General features: G+C 51.2%; 2 long non-coding RNA genes across 3 annotated transcripts in view; both read left to right on the top strand.

Moving 5' to 3' along the window:
- Window positions 1–20,789, top strand: part of LOC135190795 (uncharacterized) — an 80,479-nt gene that overhangs the window by 1,033 nt on the left and 58,657 nt on the right. Inside the window, exon 2 of one of the 2 annotated variants that reach the window (XR_010308633.1) lies at window positions 4,576–6,025. The exons of the other annotated variant lie outside the window; for it this stretch is intronic. This is a non-coding gene — a long non-coding RNA (uncharacterized LOC135190795). Of the gene's footprint in view, window positions 1–4,575; window positions 6,026–20,789 lie in introns of those variants that run through there. 2 annotated transcript variants of the gene reach the window in all.
- On the top strand, window positions 7,607–8,106 carry LOC135190796 (uncharacterized). The gene is made up of 2 exons (XR_010308635.1): window positions 7,607–7,835; window positions 8,043–8,106. It is a non-coding gene; the product is annotated as an uncharacterized LOC135190796 (long non-coding RNA).

Below are 20,789 nucleotides of genomic sequence, written 5' to 3'. Positions count from 1 at the left end.
GCAGGCCAGGATGCCATTGGCTCTCTTGGCCACCTGGGCACACTGCTGGCTCATCTTTAGCCTACTCTCTATCAGTACCCCCTGGTCCCTTTCCTCCTTGCTGCTCTCCAGCCACTCAGTCCCCAGCCTGCAGTGCTGCTTGGGGTTGTTGTGGCCAAAGTGCAGAATCCTGGTGGACCTCCTCCTGCAGCTCTCAAGCAGAGCCACACTGCTCTGCATGTTCCTGACCATTGCCTTAGCAACACTTAGGTGTTTTGTTTCAGGATGGAGAGGGCTGTGTCACAGTGGGAGAAAGTCAATTTAACCAGCTCTAACCAACCTGTTTGTTTAGCTGTTTGTGTTTCAAAGGCCTGGGGGAGCATCTCTGAAGCCTGGCGGGGTTGGAGCTGGGCAGCACAGGTGGTACCCGAGTACCGACACCTACTGATGCTGAAGAGGTTGCACAATGAGTGCTGAGAAAAGGGACAGGCAGAGATTCCAAGGGATGGAGGGGGGAAAAAAAGGGAGCAGAGCTCTTTTCAAAGCTGGGGCACAAGGTCTCCCTGTCAGGCTGTCACTGCTGTGGGCTGGTGGTGTGTAGGCTGCTAATTAAGAAAGCAGAGCCCTGAAATCGCTCGCTTTTATCCTGCGGTTTTTCTCCGGCGAGAATCTCCTGGGGTTGGGTTAGTCAGCACATTGAGGGGATTAGAGAGCCCTGGGAGATACCTTCAGAGATGCTGGGGGAGCTAATTAAAGCAAGCAAGGGGAGCTGGCCAGAGAAACAGTTTCACAAGTACACAGGCGTTCAAAGGCACGGGTGGAAAACGCAAGGCAAGGAGAACGGCGGAGCCACGGAGAGAGAGACAGGGGAAAAAGAGAGACCACCTGCAAGGAATGAGAATTATTAGCAACTTCTCCACCAGCAGCCACTCTTTCCCTCTGGATTTTGCCCGTGGGAGCAGCACTGTGGCCATTATGGAAATGTTTTCCTAAGCCAACAGGAATGGTTTGCTCGCTTCCAGTCATTAGCAGCTCTGCTTCTCACGCCCAGCTGCTGCGAGCACGCAAGGCGCTGGTGCTGCTGCCTCCCCTCCTGGTTGCTCAGCAGTCCTCATTATCAGAGCCTAACTTGTCAGAGCACCAGCAAATCTGAAAGGCTCAGGCTCACGTTTTCCTTGCTGCTTGTTTGCAACAGGAAACAACTTCCCATCAAAGTACAAAGTAGTATTGACTGCGTCTGAGATAAAGGAGTCGGAGGGAAATAAATTGATCTGCTGCTTTGTAGAAAGATCCATCATGATTTATTTAAGAGCTCTTGCTGTCTGAGGAAGGAGCCTGAGATTTGGAGGCCAAGCCTCCTTTTATGTCAAAGCTTTAGCTTTGGCATCTGTTTGTCCTCCACTCAGTTGTAAGCCCACACAGGCGCTGCTGTGACCTGCGGCTACCAAACCCTTTGCTGTTTGTGCCTGGTGCAGGTAAGAGTACATCTTATTTGTGTAGTTGTGGAGGAAAGGAGGCTCTGGAGAGACCTTCTTCTCTACAACTTCCTGAAAGGGGGTTGGAGCCATCTGGAAATCTGTCTTTTCTCCCGAGCAATAAGTGATAGGATGGCAAAGAATGGCCTCAAGTTGCACCAGGTGAGGTTTAGGTTGGGCATCAGAAGAAACTCCTTTGCTCATAGGCTGCCCAGGGAGGTGGCTGAATCCCCATCCCTGGAGGTGTTTAAAGAGGCTGAGAAGTGGTGCTGAGGGCCCTGGTTTAGCACCAGCCTTGATAGAGTTAGATACTGGTTGGACTCAATCTTAAAGGTCTTTTCCAACCAAGATGATTCTGACTCTCTAAGCAATCCCACTTGGCATGGTCATGGTACAGGCTGTGCCTTGTCAGAGCTTTTGCTCTCCTCTCTGTCCCTACAGAGGACAGAATGTGGAACAAGCAGCTTGTCATCCATGGGAGGAAGGAGCTTAGAAGTCCTCAGAGGTTTCTAAGACCTTCTTGAGTTGGCAACAGTCCTGTAGGCTGGGCAAGAGACCTCCAGACATCCCTTCCCTCTGCTGCCTTTAGGTTTTAGTTAGTGAATAGCTGAGTCCCACTATTGTCTCTTATCTCCAAGGGCTGGCCTGCCAAAAAGATAAATGGCCTGGCAGTGCTGCTAGCTGCTGCCTTGGCCCAAGTGCTGAAACATGATGGAACTGCTTGGGGGTTGTTAAATCAGTGCTCAAAAAGGGGAAAAAAAAGCATGTGATGGGGGAAGGAAGGAATGAACATTGAGAAATGGGGAAGAGCAAAGTGTTTGTGCAGAGTCAAAGGCTTGAAAACACTGAAGCAGCAGCAGTGAAGTTGCTGTCCTCATCCTCTCACACCACGGCATGAGAGCAGCCCACAGGTGGGTCCTGAAGTGGTCTCAAGCCTGGTGCTGATGGTGTTATAAGGGAGCAGATGAGCTGACTCACTTTGCTCACCAGAACAACAGAGCCATGGCTCAGAATTCAGACTGGAGAGACTCAAAACCCTCCTCGACCTCATTGCTGGCTACAAGTACCTGAAGGGAGGCTGTGGCCAGGTGGGGTTGGGCTCTGCTGCCAGGCAGACAGGGACAGAACAAGGGGACACAGTCTCAAGCTGTGCCAGGGCAGGTTGAGGCTGGATGTTGTTAGGAAGTTGTTGTCAGAGAGAGTGATTGGCATTGGAATGAGCTGCCCAGGGAGGTGGTGGAGTCTGTGTGGCTGGAGGTGTTGCAGCCAAGCCTGGCTGGGGCACTTAGTGCCATGGTCTGGTTGGTTGGGCAGGGCTGGGTGCTAGGTTGGGCTGGCTGAGCTTGGAGCTCTCTTCCAACCTGCTTGATTCTCTTATTCTATGGATGCCTTCCTGTGTGATCTGGTACAGGTGATCCTGTTCTGGCAGGGGGAGTTGAACTGGATGAGCTTTCCCTTCTAGCCCCTGTGATTCTGTGAATTGCAAGGTAGAGCCCTCTCCGTGCTGAGAGGGTCCTGCAGGGCTGATGGAGAGCCAGCAGCAGCAGGAGGTCAGTGAAGCAAACCAAATTGGAGAGGAAGGGTTCTCACCACAGAGGCTGAGAGCAAACAGCAGTCAGGGCAGTTAGCAAAATAATAAATATGCCCTGCAGGTTTGGTGTGAGAAATGGTCACAGCTGAGCACATGCCCAGCAATGGGCTGTCTGCTGCTGGTGATGGATGGGGAGAAGAACAAGGCTAGATGAGGTTTCATGAGCAAAGTAAATACATAAAAGCAACCACTTGGCCAGAGAGCTGCAGTGGGTAGGAGATTTGGAGGTGGTTCTCTGAACACAGCAAGGAGAGGCTCACTCTGCTCCTAGCAAGCCCACAGAATTCTCCAGGTTGAGATAAAACCCTACTGGGTCAACTTTTGTCAATGGTTCTGGCCAGAAAATAGAAATCAACTCAAATCAAAGAGCTTTTACCCTACCATTTTCAGGCTGGAGCATTTTTGGGCTGTTTCAAAACAAGCCCAAGCAGCATTTTCATTTCAAAATGGACTTTTAGATGTTTGAAGAATAAAACTCATCAGTCCATTCAGGCTGGGATGAAGATGGTTTCTTTTGCACCAGGCAAATGCTGCCTGGCAGCTTTAACCTGTGTGAGGCCAAAGGCTGTTGATTCACACACAGGAGACTCTTTGCCATCAGCTGAGAATGAAATCGATTTTTCACCTTGAAACTATTTTTTTTTTTGGCCACAAATATTGCAGGTTTCAGAGCCAGGTGAGTGAGGAATGAATCCAGGAAGGGGGCTGTGAAGTGAAAGAAAAAAGCCATGAATGGACAACTGCAACCAAAACCTGGGCTGCAGCAGCAGCAGTGTGGCCAGCAGGGCCAGGGAAGGGATTCTCCCCCTCTGCTGTGCTCTGCTGAGACCCCACCTGGAGTCCTGCATCCAGCTCTGGAGTCCCTGGGACAAGAGGGATGTGGAGATGCTGGAGAGTGTCCAGAGCAGGGCCAGGAGGATGCTCAGAGGCTGCAGCAGCTCTGCTGTGAGCACAGCCTGAAAGAGTTGGGGCTGTGCAGGCTGGAGCAGAGGAGGCTCCCAGGTGACCTTCTTGTGGCCTGCCAGGAGCTGAAGGGGACTACAGAAAAGCTGGGGAGGGACTTTTGAGGCTGTGAGGGAGTGGCAGGAGTGGGGGGAATGGAGCAAAGCTGGAGGTGAGGAGAGTGAGGCTGGAGGTGAGGAGGAAGTTGTTGAGCAGGAGAGTGGTGAGAGGCTGGAATGGGTTGCCCAGGGAGGTGGTTGAGGCCCCATGGCTGGAGGTGTTTGAGGCCAGGCTGGCTGAGGCTGTGTGCAGCCTGCTCTAGGGTAGGGTGTCCCTGGGCATGGCAGGGGGGTTGGAACTGGCTGATCCTTGTGGCCCCTTCCAACCCTGCCTGATTCTGTGATTCTATGATTCTTTGCTGTGAAAGTGCTTGGGAAACAGCACTCCACTCACCCCCTTCTTGCACACATCTGGTGTCCAGGTTAAGCACTTTGAAGAGAGAAGCTGAGGTTCCCTTTGATAATAGCTGCTCTTGTGTTTCATAAACTAACCTCCAAACTCCTCTTGTTTTATTCCTTTCTTTCCAAGGCCAAACTGAGTCATTTCTGCTGCTGTTCCAGCTCCTGCCATGATCAGAGCCTGTTCCTGCTGACCTCGCTCCTTAGCCTCACTGCTCCTTCAAAGTTTCCTCTCTTATAGTCAAACTCATACAAGCAATTTAGTTGTGCTCCTGTGCTGCTTTCACAGAGTGTTTTGGGTTGGAAAAGACCTTAAAGATCATCCAGTTCTAACCCCCTGCCACGGGCATGGACACCTCCTGCTGCCTCAGATTGCTCAGGGTCTCATCCAACCTGGATTTGAATACTGCCAAGCTTGGAGCCTCCACAACTAATCTGAGCAGCCCATTCCAGTGCTTCACCACCCTCATGGAGAAGAATTTCTTCCTAATGTCTCATCTCAATCCAGCTTCTTCCAGCTGGAGGCCATCACTCCTCATCCTGTCCCTCCCCAGCTCTCTTGGAGCCCCCTTCAAATACTAGAAGGCTGCCCTAAGATTTCCTCTTGCAGCATTGGTGTTCACCATGGAGCTGTGGTGCTGAAGGACAGAGGAGCAGCACCATGGCACTTGCCCTGCTGAGCTGTGGTGCTGAAGGGCAGAGGAGCAGCACCATGGCACTTCCCCTGGTGAAGGATGGGAGAGCAGCACCATGGCGCTCTGCTGCTGGTACCTCATCTGCCTGCATCCCATCTGCCCACACACTGCCTGCATCCTATCTGCCTGCATCCCATCTGCCCACACTCTGCCTGCACCCCATCTGCTGCACCCCATCTGCCCACCCTCTGCCTGCACCCCATCTGCCCACCCTCTGCCTGCACCCCATCTGCTGCACCTCATCTGCTTCACCTTATTCGCCCACACTCTGCCTGCACTCCATCAGCCTACGTCCTGCCTGCACCCTGCACCAGCTCTTCCTGCACCCTGCCTGCCTGTCTCCTCCCAGCCCATTGCGGTGCTCACTGTTATGCAAATCGACACTCCTGTTATCTAAAATTGTTATCTCCCCTTCTCCGCGGTCCCGGGACCTCATTTGCTGCTGACAATGCTCCAAAGAAAAGCCAAACGCAGCCTTTTGTGGAGATTAGAGAAGTGGCGACCAGGGCTGTGTTCTGTTCTGCAGCAGCTGGGGTGGGAGAGGAGGTGGCATCAGCCTCTGAACTCAGGTAGCTTCTTGTTCTCCTGCCCTTGTGTCAAACTCCGCAATGGAACACTGGAAGGCAGTTTTGCTAAGCTGATGTGGCCACCTCAGAGACAATCACAGAGTTGTTTGGGTTGGAAAAGCCTTCTGAGATCATCACATCCAACCATCAACCTACCCCCACCGTGGCCATCAAACCATGTCCCCAAGTGCCGTGGCCATAGGCTGCTTGAACACCTCCCAGCATGGGGACTCCACTGCCTCCCTGAGCAGCCTCTTCCAGTCTCTGACTGCTCTTTCAGTTCCCTCACCTCCGACCTAACCCTCCCCTTGGCTTCCTTGTCAGAATCTCAAGTGCACAGAGGCAAAAATATGAACACAGCAGAAAACTTCTCTCCTAAATGAATAAAAAGGGGAGAGGGGGGGAGCTCATTGCAGCCAAACATGGAGAACTTGGAGCAAGAAATCACAAAATACAACATGTGCCACTGCAGAAAGACACCTGAGGGGCATAAACATGCAGAAGAATGATAGAGAGTTTGGTATTGTACAGGGGAGACCTTCTGGCTCTCTACAGCTCCCTGAAAGGACCTTGGAGCCAGGTGGGGGTTGGCCTCTCCTTCCTAGTAACAAGTCCAGGACAAGAGGAAACAGCTTCAAGTTGCACCAAGGGAGGTTTAAAGAGGGCATCAGGAACAATTTCTTCCCCAAAAGATGCTTGAGCGTGTCCAGAGAAGGGCAATGAGGCTGGGGAGAGGCCTTGAGCACAGCCCTACGAGGAGAGGCTGAGGGAGCTGGGATTGGTTAGCCTGGAGAAGAGGAGGCTCAGGGGAGACCTCATTGCTGTCTGCAACTACCTGAGGGGAGGTTGTGGCCAGGAGGAGGTTGCTCTCTTCTCTCAGGTGGCCAGCACCAGAACAAGAGGACACAGCCTCAGGCTGTGCCAGGGGAGATTTAGGCTGGAGGTGAGGAGAAAGTTCTTCCCTGAGAGAGTCATTGGACACTGGAATGGGCTGCCCGGGGAGGTGGTGGAGTCGCCGTCCCTGGAGCTGTTCAAGGCAGGACTGGACGTGGCACTTGGTGCCATGGTCTGGCCTTGAGCTCTGTGCTAAAGGGTTGGACTTGATGATCTGTGAGGTCTCTTCCAACCTTGGTGATACTGTGAAAAGGTTTTATCAAGCCCTTTTGGAACAGGCTGCCCCAGAGCAGTGGTGGAGTCCTCATGCCTGCAGGGATTGGAAAGCCTAGAATCATGGAATTGTTTTGGTTGGGAAAGACTTTAAAGGTCATAGATTCACTGAATGGTTTGGGTTGGAAGGGACCTTAAAGATCAGCCAGTTCCAATCCCACCTCCCACCAGACCAGGTTGCTCAAAACCTCGTCCAACCTGGCCTTGGACACCTTCAGGGGGGTTGTGGAGCACAGAATCACAGAATGTGATCTAAGATGTTGAGGTGCTGGAAGGTGTCCAGAGCAGGGCAGCAAGGCTGGGGAGGGGCCTGGAGCACAGCCCTGTGAGGAGAGGCTTAGGGAGCTGGGGGGGTGCAGCCTGCAGCAGAGGAGGCTCAGGGCAGAGCTCATTGCTGCCTGCAGCTGCCTGCAGGGAGGCTGTAGCCAGGTGGGGTTGGGCTCTGCTGCCAGGCAGCCAGCACCAGAAGAAGGGGACACAGCCTCAAGCTGTGCCAGGGCAGGTCTAGGCTGGATGTTGTTAGGAAGTTCCTGTCAGAGAGAGTGATTGGCATTGGAATGGGCTGCCCAGGGAGGTGGTGGAGTGGCTGTGTGGCTGGAGGTGTTGCAGCCAAGCCTGGCTGGGGCACTTAGTGCCATGGTCTGGTTGGTTGGGCAGGGCTGGGTGCTAGGTTGGGCTGGCTGAGCTTGGAGCTCTCTTCCAGCCTGCTTGATTCTATGATTCCATGAAATCCTGCTGCAATCCATGTCCCACTGCAAACAGATTGAGCTAAATGATCATCTGCAGAGTAACATCAATCAACACATTTTTTGCCAGCCAGGAGTTCTGAGACCCCAACCCCTCACTCCTCACCCTTCCAGAGCAGGGGTGTTGGGAGCCCACAACACCATCAGCCCACCCCAGCAGCAGCTTTGAACTCTCGAGTGCCTGCAAGGCTGTCAGAAGGGAAGGCAAACCAACAGGTCTGCAAGCACACATGCCCACACTGTGCTCTCTGCTGGGGACCTGACTTTTCCTTCCTACCTGTTGGCTTTCATATAAAGCAAAAGGTCATTTTAGAGTAACTTTCCCCAGTGCTCACTGCTTCTTCTCAGTTGGAGGTGCAGCACCTCTCTTGTCTGACATTTCCACAACGAATTAAGTTCCTCAGACACCTTTTTTTTTTTCAGGATGCAAGATGATTAATACCCAACACAGCCTGGGAATGTAATAAACTCTGCCTGGCCCTCTTAACATCTCTGCTGGTGTGGCTTTAATGTGTTTCTCCTCAGGGCAGCTCTGTGGTGGGGCAGAGCTTCTTAACCTTCTTCCCACACGTTGGGAGGGGTTGAACAGATTTCAGAACTCAAAGGGAATGATCTCATTTATTCCCAACAGCCTTCACCTTTAAAAACATCCTTCTCTCCAGCACCTGAAGATGGACAGGACTAGAGCAGTAGTACTCACTGAGTGACTCCTGCACTCCTTCTCCTCCCACAGCGTTCACTGCATCCCTCCTCTATCCTCCACTGCTGTCAGATCTCTTTGAACGTGGTCAGAAGGCTAAAAAAATTCAAGGAGACACCCAAAAATAGGGAGGGGGATCCCACATGGCTCAGTTTCTGTAGGGAACCAGCCTGAAAACAGCAGGAAATGTTTCCAAGCTCCAAGCAGAGAGAAGAAAAGTAGCAGAAGCAAACAGCAGGAGGGGCAGCAGCCCCCCTGCCTCACACACTGCAGCTGGAGCAGGAGGCAACTACCAAAGCCAATCTCAGAAGGTGTGGAGGAGCTCAGCAGCTTCCAACACATCTCAGAAACATGGGAATTAATCTTGCTGAAGTGATAAATGACCTGGCTATGGGGCCTGCTCTGGAGCAGGAAAGCCAAGCAGAGCCTGGGCTGCAGCAGCAGAAGTGTGGCCAGCAGGGCCAGGGAGGGGATTCTCCTCCTCTGCTCTGCTCTGCTGAGACCCCACCTGGAGTCCTGCATCCAGTTCTGGAGCCACTATGACAAGAGGGATGTGGAGATGCTGGAGAGTGTCCAGAGCAGGGCCAGGAGGATGCTGAGAGGGCTGCAGCAACTCTGCTGTGAGCACAGACTGAAAGAGTTGGGACTGTGCAGTCTGGAGAGGAGAAGGCTCCCAGGTGACCTTCTTGTGGCCTTTTGGTATCTTAAGTGGGCTACAAAAGAGCTGGGGAGGGACTTTTGAGGCTCCCAGGGAGTGCCAGGGCTGGGGGGAATGGAGCAAAGCTGGAAATGGGGAGACTCAGACTGGATGTTAGGAAGAAGTTGTTGAGCATGAGAGTGATGAGAACCTGGAAGGGATTGCTCAGGGAGGTGGTGGAAGCCTCATCCCTGGAGGTGTTTGAGGCCAGGCTGGCTGAGGCTGTGTGCAGCCTGCTCTAGGGTAGGGTGTCCCTGGACATGGCAGGGGGTTTGGAACTGGATGATGCTTGTGGTCCCTTCCAATCCTGACTGATTCTATGATTTTGTGGTTCTGTTATTCTATGATTCCATGATTCTATTGTGCTATGTCTCTATGATTCCATGATTCTGTGGTTCTATGTCTCTGTGGTTCTGTGATTCCATGATTCTATGGTTCTATGTCTCTGTGGTTCTATGGTTCCATGATTCTATGGTTCTATGTCTCTATGATTCCATGATTCTATGGTTCTATGGTTCCATGATTCTATGGTTCTATGTCTCTATGGTTCTGTGGTTCCATGATTCTATGGTTCTATGTCTCTATGGTTCTATGGTTCCATGATTCTATGGTTCTATGTCTCTATGGTTCTATGGTTCCATGATTCTATGGTTCTATGTCTCTATGGTTCTATGGTTCCATGATTCTATGGTTCTATGTCTCTGTGGTTCTATGGTTCCATGATTCTATGGTTCTATGTCTCTATGGTTCTATGGTTCCATGATTCTATGGTTCTATGTCTCTGTGGTTCTATGGTTCCATGATTCTATGGTTCTATGTCTCTATGGTTCTATGGTTCCATGATTCTATGGTTCTATGTCTCTGTGGTTCTATGGTTCCATGATTCTATGGTTCTGTGTCTCTGTGGTTCTATGTCTCTATGATTCCATGATTCTATGGTTCTATAGTTCTATGATTCTATGGCTCCATGATTCTAGGATGGGACCAGGATGCAGGTAGGACAGGACATGGGGGGATTGGAAGGGATGATCTCCAGAGGTCTCTTCCAACTCCACTGTACTGAGATTCTGTGGCAATGCCTTTTGCAGCTGCCAGTAGATCCCTTGCAGAGATACCCTCACTTGCTCCTGCTGGAGCAGGTTGAGGCCTCACAGGCTTTTCAGGAGAGCTAAGAGAGTTACTAATGGGAGCTGCTAGGAAGGAATATTGCCAGAAGATACCTTGAAGGAGAAAGTCCTGCAAGGCACACCAGTCCCCAGCTCTCCAGCGTGGGGCAATGCAAAGGCAGCAGCAGTTCTTTGCCTGGCTGAAGACAGAAGTCATCCCTCTTGTTCTTTACTTTTGTTTTCTCTGTCACTTTAGAGGCAATCAACATTTTGTTGTTACTGCACAGAATGAGGCTCTGCCTACCAGAGGGAGATCCAGAAAAGCTCATCAAGATTAATTCTTCAAATGGATAAATGAAAGCACATTAACCAACCTGTGTAGACACACTCATTTGGAATTAAGGGGTCTGTAATTAAGTTTCGCTTAATTCACTTTTGAAGTGACTTGAGCCAAATTGAATTAAGGCCACTTTAATTTTAAATGAAAGTATCCAGACCTGGGCTTAATGTAATTTAACTAATCCACTTGCAATTCACACCACTAGTTCATTTGGGATTCATTTCCCCATGTAAGCAAACTCTTGAACACTCAGCAGGAAGGTAACTTCATTTTCCATCTTCCCATCTGGGGAGGGAGCCACAGAACTTCTCTTCCCCCTGCCCCAGCCCCAAAATGTGCCTCTGCTCTCTGCACTTTCCCCTTTTTGTGCAGTTTAGAAGAGAATAGAACTGAATAGAATAGAATAGATGAGAATAGAATAGAACTGAATAGATTAGAATAGAATAGAATCAGGCAGGTTGGAAGAGAGCTCCAAGCTCAGCCAGCCCAACCTAGCACCCAGCCCTGGCCAACCAACCAGACCATGGCACTAAGTGCCCCAGCCAGGCATGGCTGCAACACCTCCAGCCACACAGACTCCACCACCTCCCTGGGCAGCCCATTCCAGTGCCAATCACTCTCTCTGACAACAACTTCCTAACAACATCCAGCCTCAACCTGCCCTGCCACAGCTTCAGGCTGTGTCCCCTTCTTCTGTTGCTGGCTGCCTGGCAGCAGAGCCCAACCCCACCTGGCTACAGCCTCCCTGCAGGCAGCTGCAGACAGCAATGAGCTCTGCCCTGAGCCTCCTCTGCTGCAGGCTGCACCCCCCCAGCTCCCTCAGCCTCTCCTCACAGGGCTGTGCTCCAGGCCCCTCCCCAGCCTTGCTGCCCTTCTCTGGACACCTTCCAGCACCTCAACATCTCTCTGGAATTGAGGAGCCCAGAACTGGACACAGCACTGCAGGTGTGGCCTGAGCAGTGCTGAGCACAGGGGCAGAAGAAGGTGCCCTATTCCCTGGTTTGGGTTCAGAAGGTGCCTGTTTCCCTGCTTTGGGTGCAGAAAGTGCCCTATTCCCTGGCTGGGGTTCAGAAGGTGCCTTTTCCCCTCTGGTTTGGGTTCAGAAGGTGCCTTTCTCTCCAGGCCCAGGGCAGAGCAGTGTAACTGGGAAGGAAGCTCTGGTAAGGTGGCTCCAGGCTGGCTCCAGCCTTGCCTGCATCACCTTTGATTTCCTAAATGGAACTACACTTCCCAGAGGCACTTTCCTGGCAGTGCCTCCAGGCTGGCCTGTGGCTAGGGCTAGTGAAGAGTTTTCCTTTCACAGCCTTTCCACTTTGTTCCCCTCCAAAGCAAGACAAGGGAAAAGACATTCTGTTAAAGGGGAAAAGAAACCAAACCCAAACCCCAAACCCATTTGGTCCAAAAATCTGATTGAGGCAGAAGAAAAAGAAAAAAAAATGATTCTGATGAGAAAAGAAGAAAAGGGAAGGGGGAGGGGGAGGAAGAAAAACCTCAAAACCTTCCAGAAAGATGAACTATTTTCAACCAACCTAATGAGAACTATCCCAGAGCTGCCTAAATCTGCCTCTCAGCCTTTCAGGTTGGCAGCAAAGGGGGGGGGTGGAACTCCTGCTGTCAGCGTTTTGCTTCACTTCTGACCCTCCACCTCTCCTCAAATAAATTCCCACTGAATTATCTGAAGTGAAAAAGCAATGGGGGGGGGGGAGGGGGAAGGGGGGGGAAGAGGAGAGGGAATTCAGGCTGGGAGGATAATGCAGAAGTGATTTCAGCTGGAAGATGGAGTGCATTGCATCCATTTAAAAATCATTTAAAATGGTGCAAAAGGTGTTTTGAACTCAGTGGGAAGCTGATGGCTGATTTGAATTTGTTCTCCTCAAGCCAGTGACAAGGAAAAGCTCTCTGGGAAAAATAAAAGTCCCCAGAGAGACTTCCTGGGATGTGGACATTGAGAGCTGCCAGCCCAGCCTCAGCCTGGCTTGGGCTGAACCCCATCAGGGTGGGCAGAAGGGGCAGGGAGGGGATTCTGCCTCTCTCCTGTGCTCTGCTGAGACCTCCACTGCAGTGCTGGGGCAGCTCTGGAATCCTCAGCACAGACAGGGACCTGTTGGAGCAGGGCAGAGGAGGTCACAGCAGGGATGGGAGGGCTGGAAGGGCTCTGCTGGGAGGTCAGGCTGACAGTGTTGTTCAGCCTGGAGAAGAGAAGGATCCAGGAAGACCTTGTGGAGGCTTTTCAGGACTTAAAAAGAGGCTGGTCAGAAAGCTGGGGACAGACTTTAGAGCAGGGCCTGTTGTCACAAGACAAGAGGTGATGGTTTGAACTCCAAGAGGGAAATTCAGGGTGGAGAAAAGGAAGAAAGGTTTCATTTGGAGGGTGATGACAGCCTGTCTCAGGTAGCCCAGAGAGGTGGGAGATGCCCATCCCTGGAACCATTCCAGGTGAGATTGTTTGTGGCTTTGAGCAGCCTGCTCTAGTTGCTGACTGCAAGGAGGTTGGACTGGATGAGCTTTGAAAGTTCATGGGATCATAGGATTTAGGGGTTGGAAGGGACCCAAGGAGATCATCCAGTCCAACCCCCCCCTGCCAGAGCAGGACCATCCTATCTAACACAGATCACACAGCAACACATCCAGGCAGGCCTGCAAAGGCTCCACAGAAGGAGACTCCACAACCTCTCTGGGCAGCCTGTGCCAGGGCTCTGGGACCCTTCCAGGCAAGAAGTTGCCCTTGTGTTGAGGCAGAACCTCTTTTGCTGCAACTTACACCCACAGTTCCTTCTACCTGAAGCCATTCTATGATCCTATGAAAGCAAAGCAGCCTGAAGGTATGGCACTGGAATGAGCTGCCCAGGGAGGTGGTGGAGTCACCCATCCTGGAAAACTGAGCAGGGCTGGGATGCATTTCCCAGCTCACCTTAGGAGCAAGCCAGAGCACCAAATGCTCCAGCGCAGGGTCCTGCTCCACCCATGGCCATTAGCTGCCTGCATCAGCCTTTGGGGGTTCCTGGAGAGCAGCCAGACAGAGAGGGATCTGGGGGTGCTGCTTGATACCTGCCTGAACATGAGCCAGCAGTGTGCCCAGGTGGCCAAGAGAGCCAGTGGCATCCTGGCCTGCATCAGGAATGGTGTGGCCAGCAGGAGCAGGGAGGTCATTCTGCCCCTGTACTCTGCACTGGTTAGACCTCACCTTGAGTGCTGTGTTCAGTTCTGGGCCCCCCAGTTTAGGAGGGACATTGAGATGCTTGAGCGTGTCCAGAGAAGGGCAACGAGGCTGGGGAGAGGCCTTGAGCACAGCCCTACGAGGAGAGGCTGAGGGAGCTGGGATTGGTTAGCCTGGAGAAGAGGAGGCTCAGGGCAGACCTTATTGCTGTCTACAACTACCTGAGGGGAGGTTGTGGCCAGGAGGAGGTTGCTCTCTTCTCTCAGGTGGCCAGCACCAGAACAAGAGGACACAGCCTCAGGCTGTGCCAGGGGAGATTTAGGCTGGAGGTGAGGAGAAAGTTCTTCCCTGAGAGAGTCATTGGACACTGGAATGGGCTGCCCGGGGAGGTGGTGGAGTCGCCGTCCCTGGAGCTGTTCAAGGCAGGACTGGACGTGGCACTTGGTGCCATGGTCTGGCCTTGAGCTCTGTGCTAAAGGGTCGGACTTGATGATCTGTGAGGTCTCTTCCAGCCCTGATGATACTGTGAGACTATCTGCCAAACAATGCTGCTAAATCATCTAAACCCATTCCTGGTGTTTGATTTGAGCTCTCTGGGTGCAGATTGCTAACCATGGTGAATCCTCTCAGAGGCACTTTTAAGGCACATAGATAATTCCATCTGGGCTGTCCTCCCCGGCTTGCTCACGCTGCTCATACAGGCTTGGTGATGTGTTTTCTGTTGCTGCCTAAGATTCATTTCAGTTCTAAGTGGGTGTGAGGAGAGCTCAGGGTTCAGCTTATACATCTCTTGTTATGGATGGGGTTTAAAAGTAAATAAGTGGCTGCTGTTATGATATCATCTCCTGTGCCGGAAAGCAGCGCTGGGGAGAGAGCATCACCGCGGGAGACCTGCCGTGTTTATATCCCTTCTGAGATGTGGCTTTGTTTTTCTGTGGCACACAAGAAAACTCTTCTCCATTTCACAGCACATGAAGGATTAACACCCAAACGGTGAAAATGTGTTGTGCTTCCCCTGGCAGGCTCTTGCATCCAGCAAAGAAGTACATAAATAACCCCAAAGCGAAGAAAACCTTCCCCCACTTAGAGAAACAGAGAATCAGGCAGGTTGGAAGAGAGCTCCAAGCTCCTGCAGCCCAGCCTAGCACCCAGCCCTACCCAACCAACCAGACCATGGCACTAAGTGCCCCAGCCAGGCTTGGCTTCAACACCTCCAGCCACACAGACTCCACCACCTCCCTGGGCAGCCCATTCCAATGCCAATCACTCTCTCTGACAACAACTTCCTAACAACATCCAGCCTCAACCTGCCCTGCCACAGCTTCAGCCTGAGTCCCCTTGTTCTGTTGCTGGCTGCCTGGCAGCAAAGACCAACCCCACCTGGCTACAGCCTCCCTGCAGGCAGCTGCAGACAGCAATGAGCTCTGCCCTGAGCCTCCTCTGCTGCAGGCTGCACCCCCCCAGCTCCCTCAGCCTCTCCTCACAGGGCTGTGCTCCAGGCCCCTCCCCAGTCTTGCAGCCCTTTCCTGGGCATGTTCAGATCATAGAATCATTAAGGTTTGGCCTCAGGTTACTCCAGGGAAGGGCTAGGTTGGAGATTAGGAAAGATTTCTGTGCTGCAAGAGTGGTCAGGGATTGGAACAGGCTGCCCAGAGAGGTGGTGGAGTCCCCATCCCTGGAGGTACTTAAAATACTTTTGGGCATGGCACTTTGGGACATGGCTTAGTGGGCATGGTGGTGTTGGGCTGAGGGTTGGACTTGATGATTTCAGGAGGTCTTTTCCAACTTACTATGGGATTAAATATATGATTATATGATTAAATGTTTCTAGGAGATGGATGATGTCCTTGGAGGTCTCTGGGCAGCAGGGGCAGGTGATCCAAACTGCCTCCAACCTCCATTAGATGCTACACCTCAAAAAAAACCAAACCAGAACCCTGGCAGCAGAGGACAGCCTTTAACTGAGGCCTGAACTCTCTGCTCTTCCTACATAAGCTGAATTAAATGAGTTTGTGCTGCAGCTCTTGTGTGCAGGATGGGGATCATAGATGCCTCCAGTCACAGAATCACAGAGTTAACCAGGTTGGAAAAGACCTCCAGGATCATCCAGTCCAACCTAGCACCTAACCCTTCTAATTAACTAACCCATGGCACTCAGTGCCTCATCCAGACTCCTTTTAAACACCTCCAGGGATGGTGAATCCACCACCTCCCTGGGCAGCCCATTCCGATGCCAATCACTTTTTCCATGTAGAACTTCTTAACATTCAGCTTAAACCTGCCCTGGCACAGCTTGAGGCTGTGTCCTCTTGTTCTGTCCCTCGGTGCCCAGCAGAAGAGACCACTACATTTTAAGAAGCTGTCTAAGTTCTACCCCAGGGCCATTTCTAATGGCTCTCAAATCTTTCTTTTCCCAATACTTGTTCATTCTCTCTCTTTCTTTCTTTCTTTCTTTCTTTCTTTCTTTCTTTCTTTCTTTCTTTCTTTCTTTCTTTCTTTCTTTCTTTCTTTTTCCTTATTTCTCTTTCTCTTTTGCTCTTTCTCTCTTTCCTTCTCTTTCTCTCTTGCTTTCCCTCTTTCTCGCTTGCTTTCTTTCTTTCTTTCTTTCTTTCTTTCTTTCTTTCTTTCTTTCTCTCTTTCTTTCTCTCTTTCTCTCTTTCTCTTTGCTTCTCTCTTTCTCTTTTGCTCTCTCTTTCCTTCTCTTTCTCTCTTGCTTTCCCTTTCTTTCTTTCTTTCTTTCTTTCTTTCTTTCTTTCTTTCTTTCTTTCTTTCTTTCTTTCTTTCTCTCTTTCTTTCTTTCTCTCTCTCTCTCTCTCTCTCTTTCTCTCTTTTTCTTTCTTTCTCTTTGCTTCTCTCTTTCTCTTTCTCTTTCTTTCTCATTCTCTCTTTTTCTTTCTCTTTCTTTCTTTCTTTCTTTCTTTCTTTCTTTCTTTCTTTCTCTCATTCTCTCTTTCTTTCACTTTCTCTCTTTCTCTCTTTCTCTCTCTTTATCTCTCTCTCTCTCTTTCTCTTTCTCTTTCTCTTTCTCTTTCTCTTTCTCTTTCTCTTTCTCTCTTTTTCCCTTCCTTCCTTCCTTCCTTCCTTCCTTCCTTCCTTCCTTCCTTCCTTCCTTCCTTCCTTCCTTCCTTCCTTCCTTCCTTCCTTCCTTCCTTCCTTCCTTCCTTCCTGTGGGGCTTGGATGGTAGGAGAAACTAAGTCCTGTCAAGAGCTAGCAGAAGGAGAAAATGCAAGCCCCAGCTGTTTCTCGGTTTTGAAAGGCAAAAATGCCTCCAGCTTAGGAGCTAACAAAAAGTTTGCAGCTCTGTCTCTGAGCCTGGGCTCCCAGGGGTGGGCTTTGGAGTGAATTTTACATAAAGTTTGTCTGGAAATATTCCTGCCTGCAGCTGAAGAAAGAACTCTGCAAAGCTACCCAACCTGGGCGACTCCAATCTGATCTCAAGGCTGAGGTTTGTTGCAGAGCTGTGGAGGAACAGAGGGGAGCAGAATTTAGATGAGTTTGATCAGGAGTTGGACATTCTGATGCTGTGAGTGATGGCAGAGGCTGTCAGCAACACAGAATCACAGGGTGGTAGAGGTTGGAAGGGACCTCCAGAGATCATCAAGCCCAAAAGCAGGATCACTTAGTGTAGTTCCCACAGGAATGCATCCAGGCATCCCTGCAAGCCCCAGCCAGGTGGGACTGTGTTTCTGCAGAGCTCTGACAGCCCTGAATAGCTGTTGGGTCCAGCAGAGACCTTGGGGTGCACACAGCCATATGCAGACATGCACACAGCTGCCTGCTTAGAGAATCATAGAATGGTTTGGGTTGAAAGGGACATCAAAACTCAGCCAGTTCCAACCCCCTGACATAGGCAGGGACACCTCTCACTAGAGCAGGTTGTTCAGGGCCTCATCCAACCTGGTCCTGAGCACCTCCAGGGGGGTTTGATCTTTGCTCACATTGGGTGCTTCTGTGCTCCACAATCTCCCTGGACAACTTGTGCCAGTGTCTCCCCACCCTCAACCTGTGCCAGTCTCTCACCACCCTCACTGCAAAGAACCCTTTCCTAACATCCACTTTCAATCTCCCCTCTCACACTTCAAACCCATTCCTCCTCCTCCTGGCATCACCAGACCTTGTCAACAGTCTCTCCACAGCCTTCCTGGAGCCCCCTTCAGATACTGCAAGGCCATTCCAAGCTCTCCTGGAAGCCTTCTCCTCTGCAGGCTGCACAGCCCCAACTCAGCCTGTGCTCAGAGCAGAGCTGCTGCAGCCCTCTCAGCATCTTGGTGACCTCCTCTGCACTGGCTCCAACACTTCCATGTCCTGCTTGTGCTGGGGGCTCCAGAACTGCACAGAGGACTGCAGGTGGGGTCTGACTGCTTCTCACAGTGAAGTGACCATGCAGACCTCTACAGACCTCAATGTCTCATGGGGACCTGTGCTGGGGCTCTGGAGTTCAGAGCCTTCCTGCTAGTCTTGTCCTGTGCATAACTGGGATGAGTTCTTTGAGCACTCTCATCGCTCAGCTCAGTCACCTGCGTGAGGCTCAGAGCTCAGCTGATGTCCCTGAGGTGTGAACCCACTGAGTCTCCAAGGCTTGCTGCAGCTCATGAGACAATAGCAGCTGAGGCATTAAGGCCAGTTTTGAAGTGGTTTCTGGCCACACTTTCCCAGGTGGATCACACACACTGGGTTCCCATTGCTGGTAGCAGTTCTGAGCATCTCACAGAACCACAGTCACAACATGTCAGGGGCTGGAAGGGACCTCCAAAGCTCAGCCAGTCCAACCCTCCTGCCAGAGCAGGAGCACCCAGAGCAGATCACACAGCAACACATCCAGGCAGCTCTTGAATATCTCCAGAGAGGGAGACTCCACAACCCCCATGGGCAGCCTGTGCCAGGCTCTGGCACCCTCACAGGGAACAAATTCCTCCTTGTGTCTACATGAAACTTCCTCTGCCTCAGTTTCCACCATTGTCCCTTGTGCTGACACTGGCATCACTCAGCAGAGCCTGGCTCCAGCCTCCTGCCACTCACCTTTACATCTTTATAAACATGAATGAAGACAGTCCTCAGTCTCCTCCTCTCCCAGCAGCACAGCCCCAGCTCCCTCAGGCTCTCCTCACAGCAGAGATGTTCCATTCCCTTTGTCATCTTTGTGGCTCTGCACTGGACTCTCTCAAGCAGATCCCTGAGGTCTTTCTTGAACTGAGAGGCCCAGAACTGGACACAGTATTCCAGATGCACCAGGTTAGAGTAGAGGGGGAGGAGAACCTCTCTGACCCACCAGCCAGAACCCTTCTAACCCACCCTCCTGGCCACAAGAGCAGCCTGCTAATACTCCAAGTAAGAACAAGCAAGTAGTATTGCAAGTAAGAGCAGGTAAAAAGCACCAAGAGCTGAAGCAGCCCAGCCCAAGAGGAGTTCCATTCCTGGCTGGATTATCCTGTCCAAGGTCTGTCTGGGACCTGCAGCCAAGAAAAGAGCTAAGCTGTGCTTGTCAGATTGGGAGCAGGGATTTAACAGCCTGAGCATCTTTCCATCAGGCTGGCACTTGTCAGGGACAGGTTACATGGCACAACCTGCTCCAGCAGTTCTGCTGCTGCACTTACTGGCAAGCTGTCTACAACTACCTGCAGGGAGGCTGTAGCCAGGTGGGGTTGGGCTCTGCTGCCAGGCACCCAGCAACAGAACAAGAGGGCACAGCCTGAAGCTGTGCCAGGACAGGTTGAGGCTGGATGTTAGGAGGGAGGAAGTTGTTGTCAGAGAGAGTGATTGGCATTGGAATGGGCTGCCCAGGGAGGTGGTGGAGTCTGTGTGGCTGGAGGTGTTGAAGCCAAGCCTGGCTGGGGCACTTAGTGCCATGGTCTGGTTGGTTGGGCAGGGCTGGGTGCTAGGTTGGGCTGGCTGAGCTTGGAGCTCTCTTCCAACCTGGTTGACTCTATGATTCTAAGCCACTCCCCTTGCCAAAGCTGCTGCCTGGCTGTCAGCATTCCTTTGCCAAGCTTCTCTGCCTTTAACTGTTGCTCATATACTTATCAAAGTCATTTCCCCCTGAGCTTTCAATCAGATAGCCCCGCACCGAGCAAACAGGAGGAGACACTCCTCAAGTCCTCAATTACATTTCTTTTCTCCCCTTCAATTCCAGCCCAGACAAGAGGTGATAATACCCAATCTTTCAAATATTTGATATACAAAGAGAAGAGCTTGTTAAAACGAGACCAATTAATGCATTTTTAATCCACGTTTAAACACATGCAAAGATGCTTGCATGCTAATGGCATCATTGAAATGCCGGCCGGGGAGGGCTGGCACACCAGGCTGCATATCTCTCCATCTCTGCTTTCCTGCCGCCTTTGAATGGGGCAAGGTCGAACCAGGCACTGCTGCTTGGGAGGGGGAGGGGGGGAGAGGGAGGAAGCTGTCAGGAGGCTCCCTCCAGGTTTTTAGTTGAGGATGTTCTTGGAGCTACTGATCATGGTAGGGACTTTTGGTGGTGGTTTCTTTTTCCCCCTCTTCTTGGTTTTTTGTTGAGCTGGTGTTGATTTTTTTCCATTCTCCTCCCTGTCCCTTCTTGTTCTGGTTTCTTTTTCCCCCTCCTCTTGTTCTTCTGTTGAGGTGTTGGGTTTTGCCATTCTCCTCCTGTCCCTTCTTGTTGCAGGTTTCTTTTCCCCCTCCTCTTATTCTTCTGTTGAGTTGTTGTTGATTGTTTTCCATTCTCCTCCTGTCCCTTCTTGTTGCAGGTTTCTTTTCCCCCCTCCTCTTGTTCTTCTGTTGAGGTGCTGTTGGGTTTTTCCATTCTCCTCCTGTCTCTTCTTGTTGGTGACTTTTTTTTTCTCCTCCTCCATTTTTTTTCTTGAAGTGGTGTTGAGTTTTTCCATTCTCCTCCCTGTCTCTTCTTCTTGTTGGTTTCTTTTTCCCCCTCCTCTTGTTCTTCTGTTGAGGTGTTGTTGAGTAATTTCCATTCTCCTCCTGTCCCTCCTTGTTGCTGGTTTCTTTCCCCCCCTCCTCTTGTTCTTCTGTTGAGTTATTGTTGGGTTTTTCCATTCTCCTCCTGTCTCTTCTTGTTGGTGACTTCTTTTTTCTCCTCCTCCATTTTTTTTCTTGAGGTGTTGTTGGGTTTTTCCATTCTCCTCCCTGTCTCTTCCTCTTGTTGGTTTCTTTTTCCCCCTCCTCTTGTTCTTCTG

This window comes from Pogoniulus pusillus, chromosome 37 (genome assembly GCF_015220805.1).
Source record: "Pogoniulus pusillus isolate bPogPus1 chromosome 37, bPogPus1.pri, whole genome shotgun sequence".
Classification (NCBI taxonomy): domain Eukaryota; kingdom Metazoa; phylum Chordata; class Aves; order Piciformes; family Lybiidae; genus Pogoniulus; species Pogoniulus pusillus.
Note: the sequence above shows the minus strand (reverse complement) of the source record. Positions and strands in the feature narration are given on the sequence as shown.